At 42.2% G+C, this 13,829-nt stretch overlaps 1 protein-coding gene across 1 annotated transcript in view; it reads left to right on the top strand.

Annotated features, from left to right (window-relative positions):
- Positions 1–13,829, top strand: part of EFL1 (elongation factor like GTPase 1) — a 424,348-nt gene that overhangs the window by 207,393 nt on the left and 203,126 nt on the right. The gene's annotated exons all lie outside the window — the stretch shown is intronic.

Genomic DNA, 13,829 nt, shown 5'->3' with positions numbered 1-13,829 from the left:
CAAGGCTTTTAGTTTTTATAAAGACATTCTTTAACCACTTCTGTACCACGCTATTTTTTGCTGATCGGTGCTGCATGGGCTCCCCAGCCCGCAGCACCGATCAGATAGCAGCAGGCCGATCAGACTTCCCCCCCTTTTTTCCCCACTAGGGGGATGTCCTGCTGGGGGGGTCTGATCGCCGCCGGCTGCTTGCGCTTGCGGGGGGGGGGCTCTTCAAAGCCCCCCTCCGCAGCGCTTCCTGGCCTCCTTCCCCTTCCCTCCCTCTCCCTCCCCCTGTGAGCGGCGCAGGACGGATTTCCGTCCTGCGCCTGATGGGATAGGCTTTAGCCTATCAGATGCCGGCGATCCCCCGCCAATCAGAGGCCGGGGATCGTCGATCTCCTCTACGGCGCTGCTGCGCAGCAGCGCCGTATACATGTAAACACCGGGGAAGATCTTCCCCGTGTGTTTACATTTACCCTGCGAGCCGCCAATCGGCTCGCAGGGTGTTCACGGAGAGACCCTCCGTGAACTGACATGGAACGGCCGCTCATAAGAGCGGCCGTTTCCATGGAATACACTTCAGGATTCAGGGGCGTACATATACGCACCGAAAATCCTGAAGTGGTTAAAAAGGATTTATAAATAATGATGCTGGCCAGCTTCCCTGTTCACTGCACACTTTTTGTCAGTTTGATGGAGCAACTTCCATTCGCTAACTTCTATTCGCTAACGGAGCAACTTTCATTCCCCGTTTTCCCTGGCTCTTATTTGGTATATCTGCCGCACAAAGGAAGTTGCAGAGCATGCTGGGTTGTCCTTTTTTTGCTTCTCTACTTTCCCCTCAGACTTAACTAATACAGCCTAAGTAGCTGAATCCTCTTTCCCTCCAGTTTTCCCCTCCCACACCGCTGTTCCTCTCTGATTGGGCAATATTTTTCATGCTGATACAATGCACTTTCTATTGCAGAGCTGGGTGGGAGTGCCTGAAGACTGGGAGGAGGGCAGGCAATGTATACACAATCAGGCAGAGGAGAATAATGGAAGAAATGACATCAGGAGTGTCTTCAAGATAGACACAGTTAAAACGGAGAATCATAAGGATTTATTTTTTTTTTTACTATAGAAAAATCACTAAAATCAAAACGTGGACAGTGCAGTACATATGTTATGTAAGTAGAGCAAGTATTTATCTACTTATATATGTGTTTGTTTCTGAGATATGGCTGACTGCTCTTCTTTAAATGTATTTTAAATGTTACGATTTTCGCGATAGTGGTCCTTTAAATGATGCATTACATTCATATAGCTGAAACCACAACTGACTTTCTTTTCTGAAGAAAAAAAATATTATCTGTGTTAGTTATTTTTGGAAGTTAGACACCTGTTTTCCTCCTGACAGAAATGCTGAAAAGAAAAATCTCATTTTATCCGTAATACAGATGTATTCTTAGTAATTCTTCTATCATGTTGTACTAAGTGGCACCATTCCAGCAAAGTTCCACTTGTTTGTTATCGAGCAGCCACTAGAGGAATTATGGGAAATTCATTATGAGATAATTGTGGGCAAAAGTGTCAGATCTGAGGTCTTAATTATCAGCATCAAATGTGAAATCGGATTAACAAGCTTTTCACATATAGCGGCTGGCAGAATGGAGCAAATGTATGATGAGTAATGCTTTTTCATCCCACCTGTGTAGTCTTCTGTAAATGCCTTTACTGATGAATGCACAGCCATTATTGGAGAAAATGGCGTATGCAAATAACAAGATGGTGATCAGTGGGTGCTATAAGAATGCAAATAGATATTACTTGCTTGGTTTCTTTTAGGAGGTTTAAGTGATTTTAAAAGGTGATTGCGTTTCCATTATAAACCAGATGTCTCAGTGCCCGTTCTTATCCATTGCCTTATTAAGTTCCAGTAGTGCTGGGTGCAGTAGAGATTGTATTGTCTTGTTTTAAAGGGAACCCGAGGTGAGAGGGATAAGGAGGCAGCCATATTTATTTCCTTTTAAACAATACGAGTTGCCTGGTAGTCCTCCTGATCCTGTGTCTCGAATACTTTTAGTCATAGACCCTGAACAAGCATGCAGCCGATCAGGTAACTCAGCTGACTGGTTTACTGGATTTGCCAAATGCTTGTTCCAGGGTTTTGACTCAGATACTACTTATGCCAGAAGATCAACAGGGCTGCCAGGCAAATGGCATTGTTTACAAGGAAGTAAATTTGGCAGACTCCATATCACTGCTTTAAAATTTGAAGCATTGAATATTTTGTATTTAATGATATTACTTAAACATAAAATGCATACAGTTTGTACTGTTTTTTTCCTGTGCTTAAAGAGACTCCGTAACAAAAATTGCATCCTGTTTTTTATCATCCTACAAGTTCCAAAAGCTATTCTAATGTGTTCTGGCTAACTGCAGCACTTTCTGCTATCACAGTCTGTAATAAATCAATGTATCTTTCCCCTGTCAGACTTGTCGGCCTGTGTCTGGAAGGCTGCCAAGTTCTTCAGTGTTGTGGTTCTGCTATGAACTCACCCTTCCAGGCCCCTCTCTGCACACTGCCCGTGTATTATTTAGATTAGAGCAGCTTCTCTCTTCTCTCTTATCTTTTACAAGCTGGGTAAATCGTCCTCTGAGCTGGCTGGGCTTTCACATACTGAGGAATTACAAACAAAGGCAAAGCTGTTTGCAGGAAGAAAAGAGCAGCCTGAAACTTCAGTGCATGGGGGAAACAAACACACAAAAGATCTCTTGAGATTCAAAAGGAAGGCTGTATACAGCCTGCTTGTGTATGGATGTATTTTTCTATGTGTGGACATACTGTACATCAACCTACTTCCTGTTTTGGTGGCCATTTTGTTTGTTTACAAACAAACTTTTTAAAACTGTTTTTAACCACTTTTAATGCGGCGAGGAGCGGCGAAATTGTGACAGAGGGTAATAGGAGATGTCCCCTAACGCACTGGTATGTTTACTTTTGAGTGATTTTAACAATACAGATTCTCTTTAACCACCTTAGCGGTATGGACGAGCTCAGCTCGTCCATTACCGCCAGAGGGTGCCGCTCAGGCCCTGCTCGGCCGATTTTAATGATATAAAAAGCAGCACACGCAGCCGGCACTTTGCCAGCCGCGTGTGCTGCCTGATCGCCGCCGCTCTGCGGCGATCCGCCGCGAGCAGCGGCGAAAGAGGGTCCCCCCAGCCGCCTGAGCCCTGCGCAGCCGGAACAAATAGTTCCGGCCAGCGCTAAGGGCTGGATCGGAGGCGGCTGACGTCAGGACGTCGGCTGACGTCCATGACGTCACTCCGCTCGTCGCCATGGCGACGAAGTAAGCAAAACACGGAAGGCCGCTCATTACGGCCTTCCGTGTTACTTCTGCCCGCCGGAGGCGATCAGAAGAACGCCTCCGGAGCGCCCTCTAGTGGGCTTTCATGCAGCCAACTTTCAGTTGGCTGCATGAAATAGTTTTTTTTTTAATTAAAAAAAAACCCTCCCGCAGCCGCCCTGGCGATCTTAATAGAACGCCAGGGTGGTTAAAGGATCACTTTCGGGAAAGATTTTACAAAGCATACAAATAAAATGTACATTTCTTCCAGAGTTAAATGCACTAGAACTTACTTTTTCCCTCTGTTGTTGTCAGTAGCTAGTAAAGAGGTAACAGGTTTTGGAATAGACCATCTCCTCATGGGAGATTTCTCAGTATTACTCTCATTCTTTACAAAAGCATTCCCTGTAAGGGACCTGTGCACACTAGCATATTTCTGTCGACTTTTCAGCAACACACCGATGTTACAGATGCTGAAAAGCAGACACCTTAGTGTTCTCAGGCCCTAACAGGTCTATACAAAGTTGATGGCCAGCCTCAGTACTTGTTGGCACATATTTGTAAGCTTTTGAACTGAGCAACTGCAGTTGAGTAAATGCTTTTGTAAATAAACACCTGAGAACTCCCCCCCCCCCCCTCTTCCCCCATGAGAAGAGGGAAAAGTCTAACATCGGTCAGATCTGTCAGATTTCCACTATCTACTGTAAGTGACAGCAAAACAGGCAAAAAAAACCCATTATTTATTGTGCATTTATTCTGAAAGAAATCGAAGTTTGATATTTCTGTACTTTTAATTGTACCCTTTTTTTTGGCGAAAGTTGCCCCAGTTCTGGCAATTTTTTATATGCATCAATAGAGCTTTATTTAATATGTACTATACACAAAGCCATTTTGTAGACAAAAAAAAAAAGAAAATGACTACTTATCTATTCTTCTGTAGATGCTCATGATTAGTCAGCAGTCTGAACTACTCCCCCTTTAGTCACATGGGCATGCGGGGAGAGTGGTTTCTATGGCAGCTGAAACCATGCCTTACTGCTGATTCAGAGGCTTTTACAATGCACACTTGTAACTGTCCCCTTTTTCGTGTGGCCTGCATAAGCCGTATCTTACAGTTGTAAAATGCTTCTTATCCCAACCTACCTTGCATGCAATTGACTCTATCCTTAATGGATACTGATAAATCTATCCTATCCCCAACCTGGTTTTACGAGACCGAGATCCCCTGACACCTAGACCCCATGCTTACCACCTCTGATCTCCTTAACCCTCTTAAAATTGTGATATCTCTAGACAAGGAGAATGCTTATAGATATAAGTAGTATGTCCAGATGACTCACCACGAGAATGAATTTCCTGACAGGTTAAGAAAGTGATTGCATTTACCGCTATATAAGTAATGGGTTTTTGGGTTAGTGGATCCTAATATGATAATCAAGTTTAATGTGTCCAGTAGCCTGTGGAACTGGCCAATGCTTTCCCTTGGACAGTGTTTACAATTCATCAAACTTTAGACTAGACAAGCAAACCGGCCATTAAAATCACACTTCACTTGCAGCAATAGAGAACATTTTGGTGTTGAGTCAAGGCTGGCTCACACGGCAAGAGCTTTTTATTAAGTGCTTGCGATTGGGAAAGCTCTTGATAAGGCAATCATATGTGTGTGTTCTCACTTGAGCGATGTGATTTTATAAAAATCCCCCATAGCATTGCATTAGCAAGAGATTTTCAAATCACTAGCGCTTACAATGTGATTGCAGTGTGAACCAGCCCTTAGTCATATTTTCTGACAATAAAAGAGTGGTCTGCTTTATGCTTGTGGGTGGCAAACAATGGAAATCTCCTAAAGATACTTCTTGCATGTAAATTATATGGCGTTTGTATTTGGGCCAATAAAATGCACTTCTAGTGATATCGGATTGGCTTAGTTCCAAGCTCCATACATTTGCATGCAAGCTGGTATTATTTGCATCTTATTGACCTTCTCTACTTTTTACATAGGAATCCTGTGTGAGGTGTAGCAGACTCTTGTGAAGGTAGCGGGGAATGTGCAAAGCTCAATCTCATTGTATACTAGTTTTATAAGATTTCAGACTGCATGGCCTTCAATTTTTTTAAACCAGCCTTGAACCTGCTTCCAAAACCCACCTGTTGTATGCCTCTATGCAAAGCACACATAACAATTATCATTACTACTGTAACACCAGGGGAGAGCTGATAGTGTCTGGAGTAGGGCCCTAGGTGGGCCCTCTAGAGGAGGGCTTCCCAACCCTGCTCTCAAGTACCAACAGTGCATATTTTGCAGAAAACCACACACAATCATTAGTGTCTCAGCAGAGCTGATTAATTACCTCTGTGGATTTCCACAAAACATGCATTGTTGGTGGTGCTTGTGGACAGGGTTGGGATGCTCTGCTCTGGAGCATGGGCCTGCCTTGCTGCTGTCATACTCTCTGCAACACCTATTCCTATGCCATTAAAAAGTGAATAAATACGTTTGTACATGACGTGTTGGCTGTTAGCCCAGGAGATTGATTGACCTGGTTACTGGTGGTTCTATAAAACTGAAATTTACTGTGTTGTCATGTTCATTTGTAAATCAAAATCCACCAATATTGCTTTTTGTTTAGACTGTGAGATTAGACATTACATCATCTATTATTTTAGAGTCAAAACGGTCTGTAGCAGTGGAAGCCTTGCCATGGACAGCTATATGGTGATAGCCATTATGCAGAGTGGCTAACAACAGTCTTCCCCTTTGGGACATTTTTTAATGATATGGAGCTTTTAATAGGCAGTGTTTGCTGAGGCACAGAGCAGCTGCCGGCGATGATGCAGTTTTAGAAGACCAGAATGCCTTTCTAGGATTAATGCCAAAGAGACAGCATTACCACCTTCTGCAAAGGCCCTGTAAACTGTCCTGTTATACCAGCCTTTTATTTTTGTGCAGACATTTGGTAGACTAATTTTGGTCTCTGAATCACTAATATGATTACAAAACTAGCCTGCTCATAGCATGGACTCATGTGCCGTTTGTACCGTTGGACACTTGAGGGCAGTGTTTTACATCAGTTCTATTCAAACAAAGAGAACAGGTTACAGAAATTGAACAAAGGAGTGTGTGAGGGCTGATCCCTTTTTACTGTTTTTTTTTTTTTGTTAATATTTCCTTATTTTTTTGGCTATGTATTTGAATCATATGTTATTTCGTATGCACATAGCCTGCCTGAAAAATTTCTAATTGCTGGAACGTATAATTTTATCAGTCTGCATTCATCTGCATTGCAAATAGTGTTTTCCTTTAAAGGTGGTTTCTAAAAGCAGGAAATGTTTAACTCTAGTCCTGCTGAAAGCAATATAAAAAATGAACTAAACATTGTATATATTCAGTGCATTTTTCTTGCATGAACATTAAACCAGTTTTGATGGCAAATGGCATTGACTGGTATAATCCTATAAGGCCGCAATATAAACATTCATCTATAGTATTGAATTGAACTCATTTTTTCCTGATGTTGAACTTGATTTCAGGCATGGATTTTTTAAATGTATAGGGAGGCTGTACAGCTAGCGCTGCGTTTACACACAATAGATATTGCTTACAATGTAGAACCATAGACAAATGGTTGATTATTTTACTTTTAAACTATTATACTAGGCCTTTGTTATCAACAAAAGGAGGATATTGCAGGTTTTTCAACAAAGATACGACTCTCAGCCTTCTCTCCTTCCACGTCTTGCTTAAAGCAAAATGTACATTACAGCGTTCTTCACAGTACGCGATCAGAGTACAGCTTGACCAGCTACACAAGTATCATGCAGGATTCATTTTGCCCTCTAGTAAAGGATTTCCTGCAATTAATTAATAATGTTATAATGTCATTAATTCTATCAAACTAATTTTGTGCCAAATGTCCCCCCCCCCCCCCCAAAAAAAAAGATAAATCACAAAACAAAACACACACACACACACACACACACACACAATTTGGGGAAAACTTGTTGCTTACTCGTCAAATAGGAAATGATTTGACTTGCCTCCCAAGGTCACACCTCTATCAGTGCCTTGGCTTTCTGGTCCTTTTTAGCCCCTTACACACTCCTAGGCGTTCTGGTTCACCATGAGCTTGCTGGGTACTCTGTGACTCTGCCTGGACTGAAGTGTGCTTCTTTATCTGTATGAGAATATGGCCTTTAGGAAGTGTAAACACAACTGTTGAGTTCCAACAGAACAGAAGGATTAAACTAGCACTCTGCCTCCTTAATGCCCTTATGCTGGGTACACACGTTGCGATTTCCCGCTCGATCAGCGGGATTGATCGGGACCAATTCATTATTTCCGGCATGTTCGATTCGGTTTCGTTCAATACAGCCGTTGATTTTGCATGATAAGTATGAAACCGAATCGAACATGTCAAATCGATCCCGATTGATCCCACGGATCGGGCGGTAAATCGCAACGTGTGTACACAGCATTACACACACTGTAGGCACTTATCCTTTTTTCAGTCTCATGGATTTCAAAAAGTGAGTATGGTATGTGCACCGTTTGTTTGTTTTTACTTGTAGTCGTACGGGCATCACACTGTCTACGGAGGTGTACGGTAATTAAGGCCTCTTTTCCATGGGTGGCCAAACTGCTCGCTTATCCAGCAGTACATCCTCCCTGCCACAAGCATCTTTTGGCTGTGATTACGTACAGACGAATGGTAGTGTTTGGTAACACCATACGTGTCACCTTTGACATGCGGTGGCATTACCCAGTGGTCAGAGACTGTCTCCTGTCACATCTAAGTATGGCAACCAACCTGTTCAGATACAACTCCATGGGTGGTGGGGGTGAATTCATGCCACCCTATTAAGAATTGATTCATTTTTTTTCAGTAAATGTATTACCAAATATAATACGCTTGCTTCATTTGTTTAACTAAGTTTTCTTAATCTATTTTTAGGGCTTGAAAATGAGATGATTTAGGTCACATTCATGAAACATTTTTTTTTAAAGGGTTCATTAATGTTTTAAGTTTCATTGTACCTAGCAAGTGTCTGTATGACAAGGATCAGTGTTTTGCTTTATCGTCTTGGCATTCTTTTAAATGTGATGTCTGCATAACAGCTTCCATATTCATCTTACTTTCAGGTTCCCTTTAAGCAAACTTTACTTCATTTTAGCAAAACATAATAAATATTTTTTTCAGCAACATTCACTTCCACACATCACTGATGGTATTTCTTTTTCTCTAACATAAACACCCACATGTCTACTATACATCCTACAAATGCCAGCTTTCACACCCTGCTGTCTACCACCTAATCTGCATCAACCGGCAATCTCACCAACAAACACATCAAGCAGCGTACTTGCTCCAGAAGTCACAGCTGCAGGTCAGTCACACCTCATACAAGTCCTAGGGGTCCATGCACCATATAAAGTCAACCTTTTTTGCTGCCTTAGTACCACGCCCTTTTGACACCTCATAAATTATCTCTCCTTACTTAATGTCCATACACATGCTAGATAAAAGCCAGAACATACAAACCAGCAACATCGCACAGTCTTCAGGCAGCACGGTGGTGTAGTGGCTAGCACTCTCTCCTTGCAGCACTGTGTCCCCGGTTCCTTAAAGGACAACTGAAGTGAGAGGGAAATGGCGGTTGCCATATTTATTTCCTATTAAGAAATACCAGTTGCCTGGTTGTCCTGCTGATCCTCTGCCTCTAATACTTTTAGCGCATGCTCTGGAACAGTGTTGTTTGAACGACTTATACACACAAGCCCAATAGTCATTTGAATTGATTCACCAGTTGGATTGGGCAGAAAACACAATATCGGTTGATTGTTGTTTAGCTACATTTATTGCGATTGTCATCCAAAATGGTGAAATCTGTCATTCACTGGAAATTTCAAATGACTTTTATCTAACGTTAGTACAAGGCTTTAGTTTTCACCTTATCGCTTAGATAGGTTCTGTACTTTACATACTGTAAGAAAAATTACTTGGCTGCCCTGCTGATCCTCTTCCACTAATACTTTTAGCCATAGACCCTGAACAAGCATGCAGATCAGATGTTTCTGACTGAAGTCTGACTACCGAAGATGAGCTGCCTGCTTGTTTCAGGTGTGTGATTCAGACAGTAGTGATGCCATAAAGATCGGCAGAATACCAGACACATGATATTGTTTAAAAGGAAATAAACATGGCAGCCTCCATATCCCTCTCACTTTAGGTGTCCTTTAAAAGGAAATAAATATAGCAGGCACCACATTCCTCTTACTTGAGGTTCCCTTTAAAGTGACTAGGGAATAGGAAGGACAGTGCCAATTACAGGGTTAGTGGTAATGGTTGGCACTCAAGGTGCATCAAAGTGCCATAACCTTTGGTCTCTTTAAATTCAAATGACCAAGAAAAGTATGTTTCTTAAAACAAACTTTCCCTTTGGGACTGGACAATGGTCCTGATCATGGGGATCTGTAATTGCTCTTTGAGGCTGTGAGCTTCAGCCCACACACCTCTGTGCAACTACTCAGGCAGGAGTCAGAAAATGTGCATTTTTGCAGTATGAGATGAATATTGCAAGAAATTGAATCCAAAATGCAGTGGGAGGGTCTTAAAACATTTCTGTACAGTAATTGTTAAGGTACATCAGAATCAGTTTTATTTCACCAAGTACAGCAGAGCTATACTTGGAATTGGTTTTGGTACACATGGCATACATAGTATAAAAGGACAGACGCACAACACATACTATTTAACAATTAATGCAAATTGCGAATTGCAGTCATGGTATGGATATGGCCTTCTCAGGGTTCCTCCTGAAGTCTACAACTAGTTCAACCGTCTTTGCTGTGTTGAGTACAAGGTTGTTGTCTCTGCACCAGTTGCAGATGCTCTCCACTTCGCTGCGGTATTCATGCTCCCCATTGTTGCCAATTAGGCCGATGATAGTGGTGTCGTCCGCAAATTTGATAACTTTCAGAGAGTCGGCGGAAGAGGTGCAATTGTTGGTATAGAGGGAGAACAGTAGTGGAGACAGAACACAGCCTTGTGGAGCCCCTGTATTGGTGATTCTGACGCTGGAGTAGCGATTGCCCAGCTTCACCTGTTGCGTTCTGTTTGTCAGGAAGTGTTTGATCCATGCTCGAAGGGTGGGATCTACTCTGAGCTGCGTCAGGTTTGTGAGTAGGATATCTGGGCAGATCGTGTTGAACGCTGAGCTAAAATCCAGGAACAGGATCCTAGCGTAGGAGGCAGGGTTGTCAAGGTGCTCCGTGACGTATGCCATGCTGGCATTGATGGCGTCCTCCACGGATCTGTTCACCCTGTACATGAAGACTTTAATGTATTTAAACATTGAAGAAAATCACAATTTCTTTTCAGATTTTTTTTTTTACTTTTTTCAGAAATTGTAACAAAATTAGGCAGTTGCACAATTTTTTATTCACATTCAGTTGGGCTGGAAAATGTAGGTTATTGTTCAAAAATACCATGAACGATTTGTATTTGTTTATATGCTCATGCAAGTGTGGACCATCCCATTATTTAGTGGAGTAAGACTAAAGTATTTTGATTGTAGTTCTATTTTTTTGTTTGAATACAGACCAGACTAGCCAGGACTCTACCAGATGGCAGTCTCAACTAAAGACAATGGGGGGGGGGGGGGGGGGGGTTCCTCTATGATTATGTAGAGCAGCACGCAGCAGACACTACCAAAGCACCGGGTGCCCCCCCCCCCCCCCCCCCCCCTCTTCACTTCTACAGCTGCTTACTGCTCTGCTGCATCCTTGTATGGCTCCCGGTGTATCACCTGATCAACATTGGGACACGTACGTATCGGAACTGTATAAGAAAGACGCAGCAGAGCAGCTGATAACTGCAGGAAGTAAAGAGGACCGGCGCTCGCTCTTGTAAGTCCTTTTTGGATTCCCTTTCCTACAGGGAAAGGATGGGGATGTTCAACGGAGGCCCCCAGTTGCTTGACTTCTCAAGCAACCGGAAATTACATATATCAGGCATGAGGCCAGATAACAGGGACTCTGTTGTATCATAGTATGCTGTTTTTAGAAAACTTATAAATTCAGGTGTTAAATCATACTTTAAAGAGAATCTGAAGTGACTTTTTTTTTCTTATTTTATCTAAAAATCATGTTAAGGCTATAAATACCTGGTCTCCTACAGTATTCCAGCTTTAAGAAGAGTGCCCCCTGTCCAGATAATCATCTTAATCTCTCCACGACTTTCCTAATCGCAGAATATGCTGCCAGGAAGAGAACAGGAAGAAGCAGAGCTGTTCTCAGTAGCTCTGCCTCTCTCAGTGCAGACAGACATCAGTCTCCGCCCCCTTCTAATTTATGCCGCCCTCCAAGGCTGGCTCCAGAGGCTGTGAGACTTCTCACTGCAGCAGCTTCTGTCAGCAGCTTCTCAGCATGAGACAAGCTGAAGCTACAGCCCTTCACAAACCTGTGTATTCCAAATGTATGTGTATGAAAAGTGGGTGAGATTTATAGAGCTAGACATGGCAAACATAAAACAAAGCTTACAAACGACTTTGCAAAAGCTTTGTTTTATGTTTGCCACGTCCATCTGTAAAAATCTCACCCTCTTTTCATACACATAGATTTGCAATACACGGGTTTGTGAAGGGCTGCAGCTTCATAAAGAAAACTGACAGATGAGTGTGCTACCAGCCACAGGATATTACACTTACTCTGTCCATCTCTGATGGAGCAGAACTGGCTCTTCAGACTTCTCGAGCATCACTACAGTACACAACACTTGGGGAGGGTTGGAGAGGTTGGGGGTTGGGCGCTTTACACAAGAGCCTGCACACTGAATAGGGACTGTCTACAAATTTTTGTCTGAAAAACTTTGTATGATTCCTTATCGGAGGCTGAGCAAATGCAGTCATCAGAACTGCAAATTGTGCAGAAAGTTTTCTTCTCTCTGTGCCCTTAGTTGTCAGTCTCCAGGACAGGGAAAATAAACTTCTCCCCCTACGGGCCACCTGCAGCTACTGGGCATCCCTGCATTGTTACGCCCCTGGAAACCATTTAAAATGTAAAACAACTTACTTCAGGCACGAATACACAGTGGTGTAAAAATATAAATGCAAGGTTTATTAAAAAAACACCAGACGATGTGTGTTTCACTGGCATCAACTCGCTTAATAAGTTCAATTAATAGTGTCTTAGGTAGGTACAGCATTGGATTAATCTGATGAAGCAGGTTGATGCCTGTGAAATGCATTTTGTGGTGATTTTGAATTTTGAATAAACTTACAGTCCCGTACAACCGCTGTACAAAACTTTACCAATGTGGCTGATAACTACCACCTCTGTAGAGAATCCAGCATGTGTACGGCAGTGCTCAGCCGATGGGCGAGGAAATTGTTCTCTCCACTCACCTGGCTCCCACTTGACGTCTCTCTCGCACCACATGGAATAGCAACAGAACACATCCCTAGCCTGTGCACTCACGCATCTAGCGTGTGTATGGGGCTTTAAATGTATCTCTTACACAACCTTTTAAACTTTTTAATTATTTTATACTTTTTGGGGCACCTTCTTCTCTCTGATCATTTATCACAACTTACTTGGAGGTTGTTTTTTTATTTGGGCATTTGTTGTTTTACAATTTTTTTTTACCAAACTGTATCCTTTTATGGAGTGTGACCTAACACACCAATTAGAATGTTTGGACCTACCACAGCAAAGCCTGATACCGTGGTTGCCGTTTTGCAGCTGGGGTTGGGAGTGCCCAATTTTGTTCAATTTTCCTTTACTCTCTTTACTGACATAATACGCCATAAGGGGCTTTCGGGTTTCGTTCTAGACCCTTGCCACTTACATTGTTATGATTTCTGCAATTGGCACTATTAACAGCCACAATACATTAACATTTTATGTTTTTCTGTCATTTCTAGGGCAAGATAGTGCGACTGGTCACAATTATTTTAAATGTACTCAAATAATTCTTTAAGACACTGTGCTTGACATAGTTCGATGGCACTGTTACTGTGGTTGTTAACCTAAGCACACTGCCTAGTTGTTCTATGATCAATAGTAACCCTTGGGGTCGGGTGATAATAAACATTTGGCATGGAAGGTAACAAAGCAAATGGGCAATTTTTCTAGCCCATAATGTAATTTTCTGCCCTGAAATGTATCATCTTAAACTCCTGTAAGATGTCTATAGATGGGATATTGTCACTAAAAAAACAACCATATTAAGATCATGATTTTATCTTTGGCCCCTGGAATGTTCCAGTCGGTATTATACCTGTACACTGACTTATTGACTAGTTAGCTAATCTGCTATTAGATAAGCTTTTTTGATGGTGCAAGCTATATATAGTATCCTTGCTTCACTCTGTAATGCATTGTTGACCTTGAACAACTAGCAGGATCCAGTTTATCACTATTTCAGTGCTCACATATTATTTTTGGGGTCCATGACACACTAAGTAGTGTAGTAATTATGAGGTTGGCAGAGCTTACTCCCTTAAAACAAGTCAGCA

The sequence above is a fragment of the Hyperolius riggenbachi genome, chromosome 3 (genome assembly GCF_040937935.1).
Source record: "Hyperolius riggenbachi isolate aHypRig1 chromosome 3, aHypRig1.pri, whole genome shotgun sequence".
Taxonomy (NCBI): Eukaryota; Metazoa; Chordata; class Amphibia; order Anura; family Hyperoliidae; genus Hyperolius; species Hyperolius riggenbachi.
The sequence above is the reverse complement of the archived record's forward strand: the minus strand, read 5'-3'. Positions and strand labels throughout refer to the sequence as shown.